General features: G+C 46.5%; 1 protein-coding gene across 3 annotated transcripts in view; it reads right to left on the bottom strand.

Moving 5' to 3' along the window:
• Positions 1-19,901, bottom strand: part of LOC122639699 (cytochrome P450 CYP72A219-like) — a 99,885-nt gene that overhangs the window by 56,018 nt on the left and 23,966 nt on the right. The window lies entirely within an intron of this gene.

The following is a 19,901-nucleotide window of genomic DNA, read 5'->3' on the forward strand; positions in this document are numbered from 1 at the left end:
TACTAGTGAAAAATAATGTAAAATCTCCAACGGCCTCAGCAACGGCCTCAACACCCGTACCCGTTCACAACTGAACTTCATCCTTACTCAGTCTTCTTGTCAGCTTGAACCCCTGCAACAAGTTGCAAATATGGGCGGTAGACCCCGAGTCCACCAACCATGTGTTAGTAGGTTTCTCTGATAAATTAGACTCATAAAGGACCAAGGTTTCAGAAATACCTTCTTTCTGTTTCTGAGCAGCCAGGAAAGCACAACATTCCTTCTTCCAATGTCCATCCTTCTTACAATAGAAACAAGTCCCCCTGCTCTTGTTCTTCTGAATTTCCTTATTGCCAACCTTAGGGTTTTTGCCCTTGTCAGCCTTCTTCTTCTTCTTCTTGCCCTTGGGCTTTGAGGAAGAAGACTTGTCCTCTGTAGTCAAGACTTCCACTTTCTGCTTCTTGGATGCAGCTTTCACTTCTTACAACATGTTGCCCAGCTCAGGGAGTTCTACGAAAAGTTTATTCATGTTGTAATTGACAATAAACGATCTGTAGATCTCCTGAGGCAAAGAGTAGAAGATGACATCCGTCTTATAATTCAGCTTGAAAGATGTCCCAAGGTTCTCCAGATCTAGGAACAACTTCCTCATTTTCATGACATGGTCAATAACCGGAGTATCTTGAGCCATCTTCATGCCATAGAGGAGTGTCACCAGTTGATGGTGGGCATGTCGTTCTTCTCTCCCATACATCTCCTTCAACTCCTCCATCATGTCCTTGGTCAAGTACAGATCCTTAACCAAATCAGCGATGGTCTTCTCCAGAGAACTCAACACAAGGAGTTTTGTCTTAGAGTTTTTCTATCGAAACAACTCATAGGCAAACTTAGAACCAGGGTTCTCCTCATTAGGGAATTCAGGCTCACCTTTGTCCAAGACAGACATTAGACCTTTTGCAGACAGGAGTAACTTGATGTTCCTCCTCCAGTCAACATAATTAGGGCCGGTCAAAATATGGTCTTTGATAAGGGTGGCATAGTTCATTTGGGTTGACATTTTGAAATCTACATGATGTACAAAAATTACTAATTAGCATGATCTACAACCATTGAAATAACTGGGGTAATAACAATCAATGATCAATCACACCCCAAGCTTCCCTCTAGCTTGTAGGGTATGAATTGGAAACGACCAACCTTCATGCTTCTGACTTAGCCTATCGGAGTTCATCATTCGCATCTTGGTTGGGTGGACTATTCTGTCCGTCACTTAGACTTCCAATGTATTTGGCCACCTGAGTGTCATGCCCATTCTTATCGGCTGACACACACTCAAGTCAAGTGTTTACCCTTAATTTCGGAGGGAACATGGTGTTTGTGGGTTAATGCCTATTATTATAGTGCACATACCACTAACCACATTCTCTACCTATCAGATGTGAGATGAATGCAGACAATTTCACCAATTCACCCAAATATTATCCTATCGGCATCTACAAGGGTGGATCAATGAAATTTCTACATTCACCAACTAAGGGAGGCTATGAGAATCCCACCAACCAGGGTTTTCCACATCACACTTGTATTAAAATGAGGGAAAAATAGAAATGCATATAAACCACAAATATACATCCAATGTATAAACAACATAGCACATCCCTCCAAGGAAAACTATAAACATATATACACCAATGGTTATGGGATAGCCTCTTTAATCAATGTGAGTTCATAAGCATGACAAACTCACTTTGATTGAAAGATAGATGGGAGCAATCATAGCCTCATATGTTACTCCCACACATGGCAATTAAAGTGTGATAATGCATAAGCAATTGACTATTATAGGGAAATTCCAAAACTGTAATAAATTTGAACACTCTAAGTGAGCAAGTCCATCCTTCAATCTTCTCTCCATCGAACCGGCAAGATCCACGATCCAAGATCCATGATCCATGATGGTCTCCAAGTGGTTACAATGAATAATTTTTAAACTAATTCAAAAATTATTATAACCCATTTCAAATAAATAAAATTACATAACAGGAAACCAATCCACCAAAATTGGACTGCCTGGAGGATAAAAAAGGAAATTACATATAAAATCACATCCATGCCATGCCTAACACACACATACATCTAATGCATGTAATTTTTAAATCCCATAACCATGGTCATCATTACATATATGTTGCTCAAAAATAATATTCCAATATTTATGTGAAAATTACCCAAAAACACATAAAACATCATTCCATGACAATCCAAGTCATTATGATCATGTGCATCCAATGCATCCATCATGCAACCATTATCATGATAACTTATGTCATAATGGTTATGTGCATTACATGACCATTACCATGACAATCCAATGTCACTATGATCATGTACATCACTTAGCCATTACCGTGACAACTTATGCCAGAATGGTCATGACACATGCCCCCACAAAGCCGTCACATACATGCTTAAAATAAAATTAACAAGCATAAAATTATAATAAGCCATTATGCAAACTGGGGAAGGTGAGTGAAGGGAAGAATCTCTCCACCCATCTTCTCCAATGAAATTCCCTTTCATCAAGCAAAACAGAATTTTTTTTTTTTTTTTAATTAAAAACTGCTACACAAAGTATAGCAAAACAAAAGGGAAAATCAGGACAACAAGTGCACAAACATAAGGCAGCACCACATGCTACAAGGCTACCCACGCACGCATGTGGCTGGCAGCCCTGTGTGCATGCCGCAGGCGGCCAGGTGCACACAGGCAAGGGGGCATGGGCATGATAAGGGGTGGGGTGCATGCGGCTAGGGGGCGCACAGGCAGCAAGCCCGCGGCCCCTATGTGCGCATGCATCTCACTCCAATAAAATTTTTTTTTTTTTTTTTGCATAAACAAAGTGAAATAAAATTTTTCTAAGCATTACATAATAATGAACAAATAAAATTGAAAACAACCCCATGGATAAAGAGGCTCTGATGCCACTGAAGGCATCGCAAATGCGATCGCAACGGAAGCGTAAATAGGATCACAATATCGACGGTGAAGTCATTCAAAATAAAGAACGAAGTAGGGATCGATTATTACCACAGCCTCACAAGTGCAAGACCTCCAATCGATGATAGCCCTTTCTCGATCGTTCCACACACCACACAAGCTTTGCGTTCCCATACGGTCAAGCTTTATATCTCCTCCACACCACCAAGGAACACACACCTTGATTTCTTCTAGGATCAAACACCAAGAGAAGAAGGGAAGGAGAAAACAGATTTTGGGAGGAGGGGAGAGAGCTCCATGTTTAGGTTCTTGTGTGTGTGTCTTTTGATTTTGTAATTCCCCAAATATTATATATTTGTCTCACAAAATCCTCAAAAATATTAGCTCACATGGGTGTGATATATTGAGTTACTAATTGTGACTCAATTATCTACCCATCCAATCTTTCTCTAATAGGAAAGATATGCATTGCTAGAGGAATCAAATATTGGATTGAATATTCAATATTCACCCACCAAGTTTCCTTTTCTAATAGACTAATGGGTGGTTAATTTTTCAAACTTCACAAAACCAAACAAGGTATGTGTGGGCCCTTGTTCGCTAAACACTTTGTGATGATAACTATTTGTACTAATTGGCATCACCCATATATATGTATGCGCTATATCACACTTACTGCATGGGAGCGTAGTAATAGCCATGTGGCATAGTTATGGGACAAACGGTAGAGACCTGTGGTGCCCCATGGCAAAACCACAACTTAGTCACGTACTTTCGGGTATATTAAAGTGATGCATTACTAGGGGTGTCAATAAAGCCCGCTCAGCCCGAACCCGCCCTGAGCCCCGCCTGGACCCGACCCTGATTTTTCAGCCCGAAGGGCGGGTCAGGGTTTAAAAATTGCTTGACCCTAGCAGGGTCGGGTCGGGTCAGGATCGGGTTCAGGCCTCGGATTAAGCCCGGCCCGGCCCAACCCGACCCTGTATTGTTTATAAGCATGTTTATATTTTTTTATATATACAATACATACTTATATAGATATTTATATTTATTTATATTATACTTTTTCTTTATCCTAACACTAAAGAAATAAAAAATAAAAAAAAAACACTCAAAACCCTCAAATCCCTATCACATTTCACTCACCCCATCTCTGTTCCTTCACGCCGTTTCTGCAATCTTCTCCAAATCTTCTCCAAACAAAACAGCCTAAATCCATTCTCTTTCCCTTCAGCCTTCCATCTTCCCATTGTGCGATTTCTGCAAATTATCCCCACATCGAAAAATAATAGGGAAGAATCGTTGAACTGAAGGAGTTTTGAAGTCCGAAGGAGTTGAACATCTGCACTTCAAGGTGATGCTTGAAGGGAAGTTGTAAGAACCCTCTCGTGATGTCCGGATATCCGGAATGCTGGATTAGCTTCATCTATCGTCTCTCGTTTGGACTTTGGAGGAGAAGGCTGAGGAGGAGAACTGCAAGGCGAGTTTGGACCAATTAGGTATGTCCGATTATTCTTCTTCTTGTGTATCTCTCTCTTGGTTTTGTCCCTCACTCTCTTCTCTTTGATCTTTCTCCTTTTTTTTTTTTTTTTTTTCTTTTCATTGGGTTGAAACCTAGAAGGGTTTAATCGAAGTTTTAGAGGAAAAAAAGGGGTGGTGGGTGTTTTCGTTGGGAGTCGACAGTGGTTTTTTTTTTTTTTAAGTCAAATGGGTGGGGTGATTTTCAGTGAAAATTGAAGAGGTTATCTGGTTTGGGGTCAAGTAATTAGATGGGAATGAGAGTCGAAGGGAGGAGTGTTTTGCTATGGAAGTCCAGGGTTTTTGTTTGCTTGTTTGTTTGTTCGCTGTTACAGGCTTACAGCAGGGGGTAATAAAAGGAGAATAGGTTGTTACTGTTGGAATCGCAAGGGGGTTGGGGAGATGGGGCTGTTGTAGATAAATTTTTTTATAGCTCTCTGTGGTAGAGACCAAAGGCATGGAGGTGTAGAATGTAAAACAGAGATCTCTTGAACTTTTGAATTAATGGATGGAAACGGATACATACCAAATCCAGGTCTTTTCTTAGATAATTTTTTTTCTTAAATTTATTTTGGATTATTGAATATTTTTTGTGTGGCTTTTAGGAACCCGACCTTCGGGTTAGTGTGATGGTATGAACATGTTTGATTTTATTACTGAGGACTTGTAGTACTGCTCTTATTTTTCTTCTTGTAATGCATCTTCTATCTTTTGATTTTCACGGTTTTTCTTTCCCTGTTGCATTTGTACATAATTAAGCTTGGAAAGGAACATAATGGAGAGAAATTTCAGATCTCAAGCTAGTGCACTGTTTATAATCTTTTCATTTTTACTGCTTTAAATTAAGTTAAAATATTTTACTTGCAAGAGGTGGAATATGACAATCGCAGTGCAGACAATTTTAAAAACTTACAATCTGATCAACTTTGGCATAGTAAAAATTACAGGCATAACAACCATTTTCAAAAAAAAAAAAAAAAAAATTAAAGTCAAGTCAGTTCAGGGACAGGGTCAATCAGGGCCAACCCGACCCTGCCCGATCCTATCAGGGTCGGGTCGAGCCGGGCCGGGTTAGGGAAAACCCTGGAAGGGTCAGGTCAGGGTTGAGGATTTCTTGGCCCTGCCAGGGTTGGGTAAGGGTCAGGGTTTAGGTTAAGGCCTCTAGGGTCAGGGTCAGGGTCAGGGTTTAGGCAGGCCTACCCCAACCCGACCCATTGACACCCCTATGCATTACCATACATTTTGATCACATCACTGTACAGATAAAGTGGGAGGTATATTCATTACTCATTGCTAAGGGGACCTTTTTATAACCTGTGCCAAGCCAACTCATGCATCATGTAAGGACTATAACTCTACGCATAGGATCTTCCATAGCTAATTGTGACTATTGAAAAGACCATTTGAGGAATGTTGGCCGAATTTCACTTTGTAGACACAGCAGTTTGACACCTTGGGAGATCATCTCGACGGTGATGATTTAGGCCCAGATTGAATAAAAGAAATTACCAATTTATCCCTACCCTACTTTTTGTATCCAGATTGTCTCAGATAGAGCCAAAACCGCTAGGATAGCCTTATTTAACCAATTTAAGCCCTTGTGTGAAATTTTACTCAAATCCGACACTTTTTGCAAAAATGACCATTCCCCTACTATTTTCATCGATATCCAAACCAACTCAGTTTGAGCCTAAACCTTTTATTTTAGAGTCATAGGGATATTTTAGACACACATGTACAATTTTGCTCAAATCCGATGTATTTGGTACTTTGTTAATTCTAACATGCTCCTAGCACTTTTTCTGAGTATTCGAATCTTCCAATGTGACCTGAAATCCTTTGAATTACATTATTTGGTCATATTAATCCTACACATAAATTTTGTGTAATTCCAATATCATTTGGACCTTGATCGATGTACACTAATTCTTCAATTTTTGTGCCATATTATTAGTAGAACTCGGTTATGGCCACCATACAGATGGAAAATATTTGTTGAGAGCTTCATGGAGATATGTGGCACGCCAAAATCAACCACACATATTGAGAGAAAATTAACAAAAAATGTATTCTGGGTCATCCCAGGCTAACCCGACCCGAACATAGCCCATGGCATGGGCTTGCGCAACCCGATACTCCCATGCCCTGGTAGGCATGCGTGCCTAATAGGGATTGAATGCTTGCCCATCCACGCAGGCCTACGTGCCGTGCCTGAAAACCTCACCATCTATCGGGTCACATCACCTGCGCACGCTCACTAATGCACCTATGCCCTACAGCTAGTGTATGACCTAGCCTCATGCTTGTAAGGCTTATAAGACATTTCATCGAACACTCGCGGGGGCCTAAAAAAATAAAAAATTCCTGAAAAAGACCCCATTAATGCACTCACTTCCTTCTTTCCCGTGCAACTTATACCACTCTCATACCCCTTTCTTATATTTTTATAAAATTTTCTAATGAACCTGATGCAGCATAAAACACCCCACCTATCAGAGGCTGCCACATGGCCGACCTGACCTCAGTCCGAGAAGCGAATTCAGCTGAGCAAGAAACCGGGCCGACCCGATCTCTGATAGGTCACCTGACAAAGCCGAGCTCACACAAGTCAGCCATAAACTCTTGACCGAGCATACACAGGACAGCCTAAGCCGAGCTGACCGTCGAGACCGACCTAACAGGCCGACCTCTCAGGCCGACCTCCCAGGCCGAGGTAACTGCCAAGACCGACCTACCAGGCCGACCTCCTAGGCTGACCTCCGAGGCCGAGCCCTCCTCCACAGAAGCTACCATAGCACCCCACCAAGGATCGCGGGGCCGCATCAGCACATCCCAAGAATCACGGGATAAGGATCGAGCCACGATCCCAGCGCAATACGAAATCACACTTTATATGGACTCTTACCTTAATAAGAGCCCGACCCTGAAAATAGCTCTCCAGTCCGCTCTACGCGAGAGAACCTTCCAAAAGAAGGACTTCTACCATACTAGGACTCTCCCAACCGCCTCATCTCATCCTCACTCTATAAATACCCAGGTATGGAGCACCATTCCTCATCTGGCTTTCACTACGCAATTACGCTGTTGCATTGGAGACCTGACTTGAGCATCGGAGAGTCCTTAGCCGGAGCCACACCGGCTCTCTTGTGCTCATCGCTTGGTTTTTGCAGGCTCATCCGTGGGCGAACTGGGCATCAGAGGTTTTCACCCGCAACAGATTTGGTGTCGTCTGTGGGAACGACATCAGCAGGCTGTCGTCGTTTCTACCAACTTCAAGAGCAACAATAATGGTGCACACGAGATCGGGGTAGCATGGCTCGACTTCTCGTACGGATGAGCCACAGCCCGTTGGGCAGACGAGGTGATCATCGCCCCCCGAAGCCTCGCGACAGGGGATAAACAGAAGACCCCCTCGGGCAGGGGGTGCGTAGCCCATCACGGGCACCACGATCAGCCCCATTCCCCCACCAGAGGGTGGGAATCGGGGAGGTGTGCTAGCCACAGTCGCGATTGACCGGGTACGGGCCAAGCCAAACTTGGGCGGGCTGGGCCTACCAGTGTCGCCGCCCTTATTGGAGAGTTTGGACCCCGAAGCCTCGATAAATAATCAACAAGTTATGGACTTGCAGTTGTAGATGCTCCACAGCAACGAGATGCTGTGTGCCTTCATGAACCAAATGGCCCGAGGTGGGCTGATGGGCCAACCACTGGTCGCACCCCCTCTAGCCCCGGTCCGCGCAGAGAGAAACTTACAACAAAATAGTGGCTGGCGTAGGGCCCAGCCTAGCCGAGCCGCGTCCTCACACCCGTCTCGTCAGAAGACTCCTCCTCCGCGCCTTAGCAGAGGCGCTCGACGGGATGGGCAAGAGCATCACCAAAGCCCGGGAACAGGGTAGGAAATCGAACCAGTAGGTTCGATAGCGAGGAGGTCGGTATTTTTTGGACGCCTCGAAGAGGACGGACAGTCGAGGAGAGTCCGAGAACAAGGGAACGAGCCGAATGAAAGATGCGCTGCGAGACAAGAAGGATCTCATCATACCCCCCGACGTCAAAGCTCGCCTCCCCGAGAAGAACAACAGGGGAGCCCCCGTGGGTCCAACTTCCAGGAAGAAAGAAGAACAAGGAAGGATGGTGCAAACCGAGCTGACCAGAACGGCCGACCACAACGGGACGACCGAGCCTACCGACCTCGGGCTGAGAAGCCAAATGGTCGACCTAGGCCAAGCAAGCAAAACAATTTGTACTGGGTGGATGAGCCGGTGGGCCGAGCACCTGAAACCGAGCTGGAGAGGCGGCTACGAGACTTGGCGGAGCAAGTGGAGGGGTTGAAGACAACAGTCAACCTCCTCAGCGTGAAGCAGAGGCCCGACGAGTCGATCCAAGCTTTCGTCTCCCGTTTTAACAAGGAATCCTTAGACATCAAGGATTTGGACGAGGCCATGGCCCATACGGCTATGAGCAACGGGCTCGCCGACATGGACCTCATCAAGGACTTGGCCTGGAAGCGGACCAAAAAATTGGCCGAGCTCTTGGAGAGGTGTAATGAATTTGCTAATATGGCTGAGGTCCACCAGGCCTGGAAGGGAAACGAAAGCCGAGCCGATAAGAAAAGGCCGACAACCAATGACCACAAGGAAGACAAACGGCCCAGGAAGGATCGTCGAGCTGAGAGATCGGATCGAGCTCGAAGCCCCGATTACACCCCGCTAAATACCTCGCGCAAGGAGATTTTGATGCAAATACAAGACGGTGGATACATCCATCGGCCCCGACCTATGCAAGCGGGGTCATCTCAGAATCCTAACAAATATTGTCAATTCCACAAGGACACCGGCCACGACACTGAGGATTGTTATCAGTTGAAAAGAGAAATTGAAGAGCTGATAAAAGCGGGCCACTTGAAGCGATATGTCAAGGGAGGTCGTGAAGAGCGTGGGGGTTGGCGACCTGAAGAGCGCGATCAAAGAACAACCGAGCCAAGGCCCGAAAGTAGGCGACTCGAGCGAGATGAAGATAAAGCCCGAGCTGAGAAGAAAGAGGACAGGTCCGGGCCAAGCAGTGACAAGGGAGCTCCCATATACACCATCCTCAGAGGGCCCGGAGAAGAGACTACTCGAAAAGCCAAGGCAAACGCACGGTTTGTCGGAGTCGCCAAGATGCCCACCAAGAAGCTCAAGCCAGCGGTGACAATTTTCTTTACTGAAGCCGACCTCGAAGGTATAAGTTTGCCTCATGACGATGCTTTAGTGGTCGATACCGGCGCATCCGTGGACCTTATATCGCTAGATGCGTATCGGCAATTTGGCTTCGACGACGAAGCGCTCAAGCCGGAGGGCACCTCACTTCATGGGTTCTCGGGAGCTGCCGCGACCATTAAGGGTTCAATCGACCTGCTGGTCACGATCGGGCAAGCTCCATGCCAGGTGACAATCCAGGTCAAATTCATGGTAGTACGGTCGGTAGTGGCTTTCAACGCCATACTAGGCCTCCCTTCATTGACCGTTCTCCAAGCCATCATCTCCCTGATGCACATGAAGATGAAGTTCCCCACCGAGAACGGAATCGGCGAAGTCTGAGGTGACCAGAAGAAGGCACGGGAGTGCTATGCTACTTTTGTCAAGCAAAACAAAGGCAATGTCTGAGGAATGACAATGTGCATCGAACACCTCCTCGAGGATCAGTGGGATGAGCTCATCGAGAGGAGAGGATGACCCGCGGAAGACCTGACCCCGTTCCCCCTCAGCGATGAGGACCCAGCAAAGGTGGTCCAGCTCGGATCATTACTGAATGAAGATCAAAGGAATCATCTCTGAATTTTCTTAAGGGCGAACGCCAATGTCTTTGCCTGGTCGACTGCCGACATGTCGGGCATACCCAAGCATATAGCTGAACACCGGCTCCACGTAGATCCAAGTCGAAAACCAATTCGGTAGAAGAGAAGGAACTACGCACTTGATCGATAAACCGCGATCAAAGAAGAGTTGGAGAAGCTCCACTGATCGGGGTTCATCCGAGAAGAAAAATTCCCGACCTGGTTGGCTAACGTTGTCATGGTCCCCAAGCCGAATGGGAAGTGGAGAATGTGTGTCGACTACACCGACCTCAACAAGGCTTGTCCAAAAGATGAGTACCCGCTACCTCGGATCGACCTCTTGATCGACGCCACGGCAGGTCATGAGATGCTGAGTTTCATGGACGCATATTCTGGCTACAACCAAATCATGATGCATGAGGAGGATGAGCCATACACGGCATTCCGAACTGACCAAGAAAACTTTTGCTACAAGGTCATGCCGTTCGGATTGAAAAATGTCAGAGCGACATACCAGCGGCTCGTGAACTATATGTTCCGTGAGCAGATTTGAAGAAACATGGAAGTCTACGTGGACGACATGTTAGTGAAGAGCTTAAAAACCGAACACCACTTGGCCGACCTGGAAGAAGCCTTTGGCGTATTGAGGAAGAATCAAATGAAGCTAAACCCCGCCAAGTGTGCATTCGGCGTGACCTCGGGAAAGTTCCTCGGCTTCATGGTCTCTATCAGAGGCATCGAAGCCAATCCGGTAAAAATCAGGGCCATCCAAGAGATGAGCCCTCTAAGGACGATCCGAGAAGTACAGAGGCTAAACGGATGAGTGGCGGTGTTGGCACGATTCATGTCGAGGTCGGGCGACAAGTGGCCACCGTTCTTTAAGGCCCTCAAGAATATCCGAAACCCGAAGGACTTCATCTGGTCGGACGAGTGCCAGGAAGCTTTTGAAGAGCTGAAGAAATATTTGGAGAACCCGTCTCTTCTCAGCCGACCCGAGCCAAAAGAGGAGCTTCAAGTTTACTTAGTCGCTACCCCTATAGCGGTCAGCGCGGTGTTGATTAGGGAAGAAAGTCGAACTCAAAGACCCATATACTACATCAGCCACGTTCTTGTTGACGCCGAGAAAAGATACTCCGGGTTCGAGAAAGTAGCATTCGCTCTTATCACGGCCGTAAGGAAACTAAGGCCGTACTTCCAAGCTCATCCGATCGCGGTACTAACCGACCAGCCACTCAAGAAGATATTGCACAAACCCGATGTTTCGGGACGGCTGATCACCTGGGCAGTTGAGCTAAGTGAATACGATATAAGCTATCGTCCGAGGATAGCGATAAAAGGACAAGCCCTTCCCGACTTCATCGCCGAATGCGCAGGGCCCGACCTCAAAGTCGGGGAAGAAAAGACAATAGAAAAGGTCGGGGCTACGACCGACCCGACTTGGACCATGAATGTTGATGGCTCAAGCAACTCCAGAGGGAGCAGGGCCGGCCTAATCCTGGTGAGCCCCGAAGGGTTTCTGATCCAATATGCCCTGAGGTTCAAGTTTCCCGCCTTGAACAATGAGGCCGAGTATGAAGCCCTCCTAGCCGAACTTTGAGTCAGCAAAGCAATGGGCGTAAAGCGGTTGAAGGTGCGAGGAGACTCCCAACTCGTGGTCAACCAGGTCAATGGAGACTATGAGGCAAAAGATGAAAGGATGATAGCTCACCGGAGCCGAGCACGAGCTCTGATTTCTGAACTCAAGCACTTTGAGATGACTCGAATACCGAGAAAAGAGAATGCCGTGGCTGACTCCTTGTCAAAGTTGGCCGAGGCCGACCTCCAATATCTGAGTCGATCAGTGTACATAGAAATCTTAGAGAAGCCCTCCTTACAAGAAGAAAGGGTAAAGCACATTGAAGAGGACGGGCCGACCTGGTTGGACCCCATTGTCAACTACTTGGAGAATGACCTGCTCCCGGAGAACCGAGACGAAGCAAGAAAGGTCAAGATCCGAGTTGCCAAGTACACTGTGATCGACGGAGTGCTCTATAAAAGAGCAATCTCAGCCCCTCTTCTCTGATGCCTTGGACCGAAGGGAGCTGAGTATGCCTTGGCCGAGGTGCATGAGGGAATATGCGGGAGTCACATGGGTGGCCGAGCTCTTGCATACAAGATACTTCGGCAAGGATTCTATTGGCCAAGAATGCAAGAAGAGGCCATGAGGTATGTGAAGACATGCGAGAAATGCCAGCTGTTTGCACCAATCCTAAGCCGACCAGCAACAAAGCTGACCTCAATGCTGAGCCCAATCCCTTTCGCTATGTGGGGAATGGATATTCTCGAAGATTTCACCCCGGTAACGGGAAACAGGAAGTACGTGGTAGTGGTGATCGATTACTTCACCAAATGGGTCGAGGCCGAGCCCCTTGCAACCATCACCAAGAAGAACATGGAGAAATTCTTCCGAGATAAGGTCATCTACCAGTTCGGGCTACCGAAAGTGCTCATCACAGATAATGGCACGTAATTCAATAACCCGGCCTTCTGAGAGTTCTGCGAACACTTCTACATCGACTTCTGACCCGTCTCAGTAGCTCATCCACAAGCAAATGGACAAGTAGAAGTGTCCAACCAAACATTACTTGCCGGCATTAAGAGAAGGTTAGATGAGGCCAAAGGAAGATGGGTGGAAGAGCTCCCAAGTGTACTATGGGCTTATAGGACGACAGTAAGAACACCAACCGGGGAGAGCCCTTTTCGCCTCGCTTATGGGACCGAAGCCCTAGCCCCGGTCAAAATTATGGCATCGTCGTACCGAGTGCTCAACTTCGATGAGAAGACCTACGAAGATGGATTGAGAGCCAACCTGGACTTCCTCGATGAAGTTCAAGAAAATGCACTACTCCGGAACACGGCATACCAACAGAGGACGGCAAAGTACTATGACTCAAGAGTATAAGAGCGACACTTCCGTCAAGGGGACCTTGTCCTCAAAAAATTTATCGCATCCCAGCCAAGGTAGCAAGGAAAGTTAGCACCAAACTGGGAAGGCCCATACATAGTCTCCAAGCAAATTCGCCCCGAGATGTATCGCTTGCAGACTCCGGGGGCAAGAAGGTACCAAGACCTTGAAACTCAGAAAATTTGAAGAAATTTTTTCAATAACTGAGCATGCTTGTATTCGGTTTCAGCCCCGTCGTTTGATTCAATTAAATAAAGTCTTTCTCCGCCACTTAACGTATTTGTAAGCTCCTAAATCAAAGTCGTAAGACCGGCCCTCATAGACCTAGCCGACCTCGAAGTTCGACCCTCGTAGGTCGACAACCAAGTCATAAGACCGGTCCTCATAGACCTGGCCGACCTCAAAGACCGGCCCTCATAGGTCGGCAACCAAGTCGTAAGACCGGTCCTCATAGACTTGGCCGACCTCTCAAGAGCAAACTCCCCCCTTGGCCGAGCCTAACAAAGTTTGAAACTAAGCTAAGGCATTACGCTTGGCCAGGAAGGCTGCTCGGCCACGCATCCGCTTATATGATAGCCGGTCCAATCAGACCGATGGGAATGGCGAATTAACTAACCAAAGCGAAAATCACCTTGACCTCGGGCATGGCATGGCCGAACCATCGACCACGTGAAGCATGGGTAAAAAATAGTCCCTAAGCTCGGCTAGCGGAATGAGTCGTCAGTTCAGCCACAACCTCAAATGGAACAACATACATAAGGAAAAGAAGGCTAAGAATGTCGAGCTAAAACACTTGGACAAATTCTGGCAAAAATAGATTTTTTATTCAGTACAGGCCGACTGCTCGGCATGGTTACAATGAGGGCAGTTCGGTCACCAAAAAAAAAAAATAAATAAATAAATTTTTACATCTCAATCTCCTCGGTGGTGGACTTGGAGGCGACCTCGACAACATCCACAGCGACAGGCTAGGCAAGGGGGTCTTGGGGTTCAGCATCAAGGGCGAAGAGGTCGGCCTGCGTAGGTTCCTCAAGGGGCAGAGCCTGGGTGACCTCGGCTCCCTCCTCATCTCCCAACTCCCTGGCAAAGGTAGTCGCGTCGTCATCAAAACGTGAGAGATTGAGATCGGGATAGACCGCCTTGATCTCGGCCAAGAGATCAGCCCGGCCTGCCTCAAAACCTTCGACGTAGGGAGGCTTCCTGATCTCATGGCACACATCAGCGTACTCCTTCGATTGGAGATAGTCGCTGATCGCCTCGTCCCGAGCCATGGCCAGGTCCTCCTTGGCCTTCTCCCTCGCCTCAGCGAGCTGAGCCTGGACCTTTTCTTTCTGCCTGATCACCTCGGTCTGAGAGCTCTCTACTTCGGCCTTGGCTGCAGTAAGCTTCTCTTGGGTCTCCTGACGCCTCTGAATGGCATCCTGGGCATCCTGGTAGGCTTTCTTGCACTGGACGCCTAAGGAGTGGTTCTCAGTCAAGAGCCGCTCAAAACGAAGCATGGTCTCAACTGCATTGGCAAAGCCCTACAAAAAAGCATGAGAACAAAAGTCAGGACAGATTACACAGGTTGGACCTAATCACAAGTGCCGACCAGGAAACTTACCGTGTTGAAATCCTAAAACAGGGTGGAGAGGAGCTCAGGGTCAGACAGCGCCTCGAGCTTCTCCCTGTCAGTCGGAAGCCGACCTGCGTCTAGCCATTCCTTGGCATGGGCAGCCGGCGTCAATGCCTAGTCCCCGGGGAAGAGGCCCCAGGTCGGCCTCACAGGAATGTTGTTGGCCGAGGCCCTCCCCAAAACATATCGGGAGATGTTGGGGGATGAAGCCACGGGTGGAAGGCCACCACTCGTCAGATTGACCGAGAGATTCTGACGCTTGGTATCTTTAGGCGGGCTCCTCTCGCCTTTTCGGCCCTTCCCTTTCCTCGGAGACCTCGTTGGGCCCGTACTCTTCTCGGCCTCAAGGCCGACCACAGCGTCTGACGGACCCGGCATCACGGCCTTGCCCTTGGGGGCCTTGGAGGACTCGCCCCGGGACTTCTTCTCAGCATTTTTCTTCTTTCGGTCCGCAAGGGTCTCGACCCTTTGCCGAGCGGTGTCCATAGGGGGAATATGGCCAACCACTGCAAGAGAAACCAAACATCAAAAATAAATCGAAAAAGAAAAGAAGACTAAGTCAAGGGGCCAGCTCGGGCAACAGAGATGGGCTCGCCTCGGGCTCCTACCAGGGGTCATATGCCACCTCTGAAGAAACCCCTCGTCCTGAAGCTGGAGGACATCGAGGGGCGGACGCTGGGGGAATCAAGTCAAGCGAGGTCAGCTCATTCTCGGTCAGGGATAGTACCCTGTTGACATAATTCAAATGGATCTCCTTCCACTCGGCTCGGAGAGGGCTGTTTGGGATCGAAGCAAAGAAAAAGCAGGGCTTCCAATGCTTGTTGAAGCTCGGCGTGCCGACCAAGAACTTGTGGCCGCCCAGGGACGCACTCTTCCCAGATTGGCGGCTGAAATAATACCACCCCTTTTCTGGAGACTTCTTCAAGAAGAAGAGCCGAGAGAAAAGCGCCACGCTTGCGCCTCGGCCCATCTCGTAAAACAAGGCATATAAGCCGTACACGGCCAGCCAAGAGTTCGGCACCAGTTGACCCAGGGACAGATGGAAATGGTCCAAGATCTGGTCCACCAGGCCGAGAATGGGGAGCCTGAACGCATACTTGAAGGGCAGCTCGTACAAAGCCACCTCGCCGGGCCTGATGTAGCAGGCCATCTTCCCTGGGTTAGGAGCTCAAAGCTGAATGTCCTCGGGGATGGCATAGGTGGTCCTCAGATAGTCGAGGTCGGCATCCGTGATTGTGCTCAGAACGGTGCCGACACTCCCTTCTTCGAGCTCAGGGGTGTCAACGGACGAGCTGACCGAACCAACCCCCACTTCGAAAGAATCTCCCTCACTTGACTCCTCATCAGATGAGGACGACCCAGAGTTCTCGGCTCGGTCCGTGGCAATTAGCTGGGCCACGTGGTAGAACTCCAGGAGCAACGGAGGCTCGGCCACCTCGGCCTGACGAGGCTCTACTACATCGGGCTCATCCGAAGTCGAGCCCAACAAGTCTATGGTGGGAGAACGAGCGGGGAGCTCTCGGCTAGGACTCGCGCCCTCTGCCGCCCCGACGAACAGCTCACCCATGAGACTACTACCAACTGACATACTGGACGGAGAAGACATACTGGTTGAAGAAGAGCTGAGGGTGAGCTGAGTACGGACGAAGCAAAGGCCGAGCTGATCACGAACTAGTAAGCACCGAGCGCTACAGAGCTGAAGAATCCGAGCTTGCGAGAAGTCAATAACTTAGAGCAATGAAGAATGAATAGTTAGGAGTCGTCTATTTATAACTCCTGGGTTGAACTGATCCAACGGCCGAGCAGATCTCAGCATAATTCAACGGCCCAGATCAAAGGACGTTTCGAATTCCTGAGCCTGCCATAATGACTCTGCTGATGTGGCACTGACGCCTAACCGTCAGACCGTGCAACGTCAAATCCACGGCAAAAAATAAGCTCAGCTCGACCGCAAAAATCTTCCAGACAAGCAGACCTGGAAACTTCACTCATCAGTGCCGAGCCGACCCCTGATGAGTGGGGGGGCCTGTGATGCAGCATAAAACACCCCACCTATCAGAGGCTGCCATATGGCCGACCTGACCTCAGTCCGAGGAGCGAATTGAGCTAAGCAAGAAACCGGGCCGACCCGATCTCCAATAGGTCACCTAACAGAGCCGAGCTCACACAAGTCAGCCATAAACTCTTGACCGAGCATACACAGGACAGCCTAAGCCGAGCTGACTGTCGAGATCGACCTAACAGGACCACCTCTCAGGCCGACTACCAAGACCGACCTACTAGGCAGACCTCCTAGGCCGAGCCCTCCTCCACAGAAGCTACCATAGCGCCCCACCGAGGATCGCGGGGCCGCGTCAGCACATCCCAAGAATCACGGGATAAGGATCGAGCCACGATCCCAGCGCAATACGCAATCACACTTTACATGGACTCTTACCTTAATAAGAGCCCGACCCCAAAAATAGCTCTCCAGTCCGCTCTATGCAAGAGAACCTTCCAAAAGAATGACTCCTACCATACTAGGACTCTCCCAACCGCCTCATCTCATCCTCACTCTATAAATACCCAGGTATGGAGCACCATTCCTCATTTGGCTTTCACTACGCAATTACGCTGTTGCATTGGAGACCTGACTTGAGCGTCGGAGAGTCCTTGGCCGGAGCCACACCGGCTCTCTTGTGCTCATCGCTTGGTTTTTGCAAGCTCATCCGTGGGCGAACCGGGCATCAGAGGTTTTCACCCGCAATAGAACCTTAGTTTGCTCATTTTACCATTTGGAGCAACCCAACTTAGAGTGGCGTTTGGTGGATTCCAGCAACAAATTCTAGCCGTTCTAGTGTCCTTGCACTTGGCTAAGACACTCCCATGCTTCAAGAATAATTTCCTTAATTTTTGGAGATTTTAATTTTTCTCAATGAAAATAGGTTGTTTTGAATATAATGATTCTTAAAAATAGCTGTTGTGTTCAAATTTTATGCAACATGTATCCGCACTGTACTTAATGTCCGCTGATATTTTTCGGGGTTCAAATTTTTTTCCCTTTTTGCCCTATTTTGGCACTTCATAAATTATAATATATGCCAAAAATGCAGATAATTCCTCAAAAAAAATATGGGATGTTCCTTTAGCATGTTTGATTTTGTAAGCTCAATAGCCACTGCTTTCCATGTATGTGTCATGTTATGTATGCTTCCCATCCCTCCTAGGACAAATATGTCATTTTTTTGTTTTAATGCAAAAAAATAAGGAAATATAAAAATCAATGTGAACTTGCTGTTTTTATGGTTTGTCGTCATATACCTAGCATATCCCATAGATTAGCATTGTTGGAAAACCAGGTTTTCTGACTCGACTCGTCTTCTAGTAAAATCTGGTGACTCGGCCTTGTCAAACCCAGTCAAGACGAGTCACGTTTTTTTATTTTATAATGTAATAAATATGTATAAATTAGTAAAAAATCTAAAAATACAGAAAAATTCTAGAAAAAAAAAATTCAAGTAATCAAATATCAATGCATTTTGAGTTTATACCATTGAACAAGAGAATGAGTTGAGGAATTGAGGCTTTCTTATTGTTTTAGATCATGGATTTATTATTTACTTAACTCCGTTTCTAAGTGAACTAGTTTTATAATTTTTTTAAAAATGACTAAACTCATCTATTTTATCATGACTCGGGTAAATAAATACCGAGTCTTATTTGACTCGGACAATTTATGGCCTAGTCTCTTCATTTTTTACCCTGGCCTAGTCTACACGACTCTTGATCAGAATTTCAAAATTTTGACTAGACTCGGGCGACTCACCCCAGTCAAAACCCGATTTTCCAACTATGCCGATTAGTATGTCATTGCATATGCAAACTATGTATTATTATTTTAAATGAATTTATTTAATATATCTCATATTTTCTATAAAATAGGGTAAATATACATCATAAAATCACTATGACATGTCCATGATGAATTTCGGCCATCACATTGTTTGTATATGACAAAACAACATGTAGGCTCATCAAGAATATTTTTGTGCGTTTTAAAAAATATTCATGTCATTTTCTAAAAATGCATTCCCACTTTTTCCTCTCATGCACATGTTCACTGCTAGAAAAATAGAAAAAAATGTTTTCTCAATCCAATAAAATTAGTGGATATTCCGTAGCGTTTTCACATCATTAGGACAATTCCCTTTAATTTGTTTTATGTCAACATGCATGATATTTTTGCATTTCTTCACATTAAAGGCATATTGGTAATATCATAAGTAAAAAATCCAAAAAAGATGACATTAAAAAAACCATGAAAAATGTTTTTCATTAATTCCATGCTCGCTCAAGTGATTTTGTAAACTTACCATGCGCATGCATGTTCATTCCCTGTCATATCCATACATAAAAGGCATTCCAATGGGCTGCTCTCGCTTGGCAAGGTTTTCCATGTTTCTCTTTGAATTGAATGGTTGTTGCCTTGTTGACCAAAAAATATTTATATGACACCTGTGGTCTATCAGCATGTGAAATTAGCATTTTCAACAGAAAAAAGGAAAATAAATCATTTGCATTATCATGTGCTGGTGGGCGTCCACTGATAGGTTGCTTCTTATGGTATTTCAATAAAATGTTAAACAAAAAGTACTTTATTAGAATAACAATTCCAATTACAAGAGGGCCCCAGTTCACACTATATACCCCTAACCGGTGTTGTGACTGAACATGTACCTGTGCCCACACACTGGGCTGTGTGTGGAACAGCACCGTTTAACATTAACAAACTACTAACTAATTAAACTATATTGTTCCTTTTTTTTTTTTTTTTTAACCCGAATATTATCTATGACCTGAGGCAGCCCCTAAGATTTTATTAAAATAGAACGACAATAAAGAAGATGAATACAAAGGGGGGCATTCCCGCCTAACCAAAGCCCAATGGAGTACAAAAGATAACCAGACAAGAAAACACTCGATCACTCAAAGAAAGAGCTCCAAGCCAGACCCAATCAAATATAAAGTTACAATCTTAGCACCGGAAGACCACTAGC

The sequence above is a fragment of the Telopea speciosissima genome, chromosome 9, assembly GCF_018873765.1.
Source record: "Telopea speciosissima isolate NSW1024214 ecotype Mountain lineage chromosome 9, Tspe_v1, whole genome shotgun sequence".
NCBI classification, from domain to species: domain Eukaryota; kingdom Viridiplantae; phylum Streptophyta; class Magnoliopsida; order Proteales; family Proteaceae; genus Telopea; species Telopea speciosissima.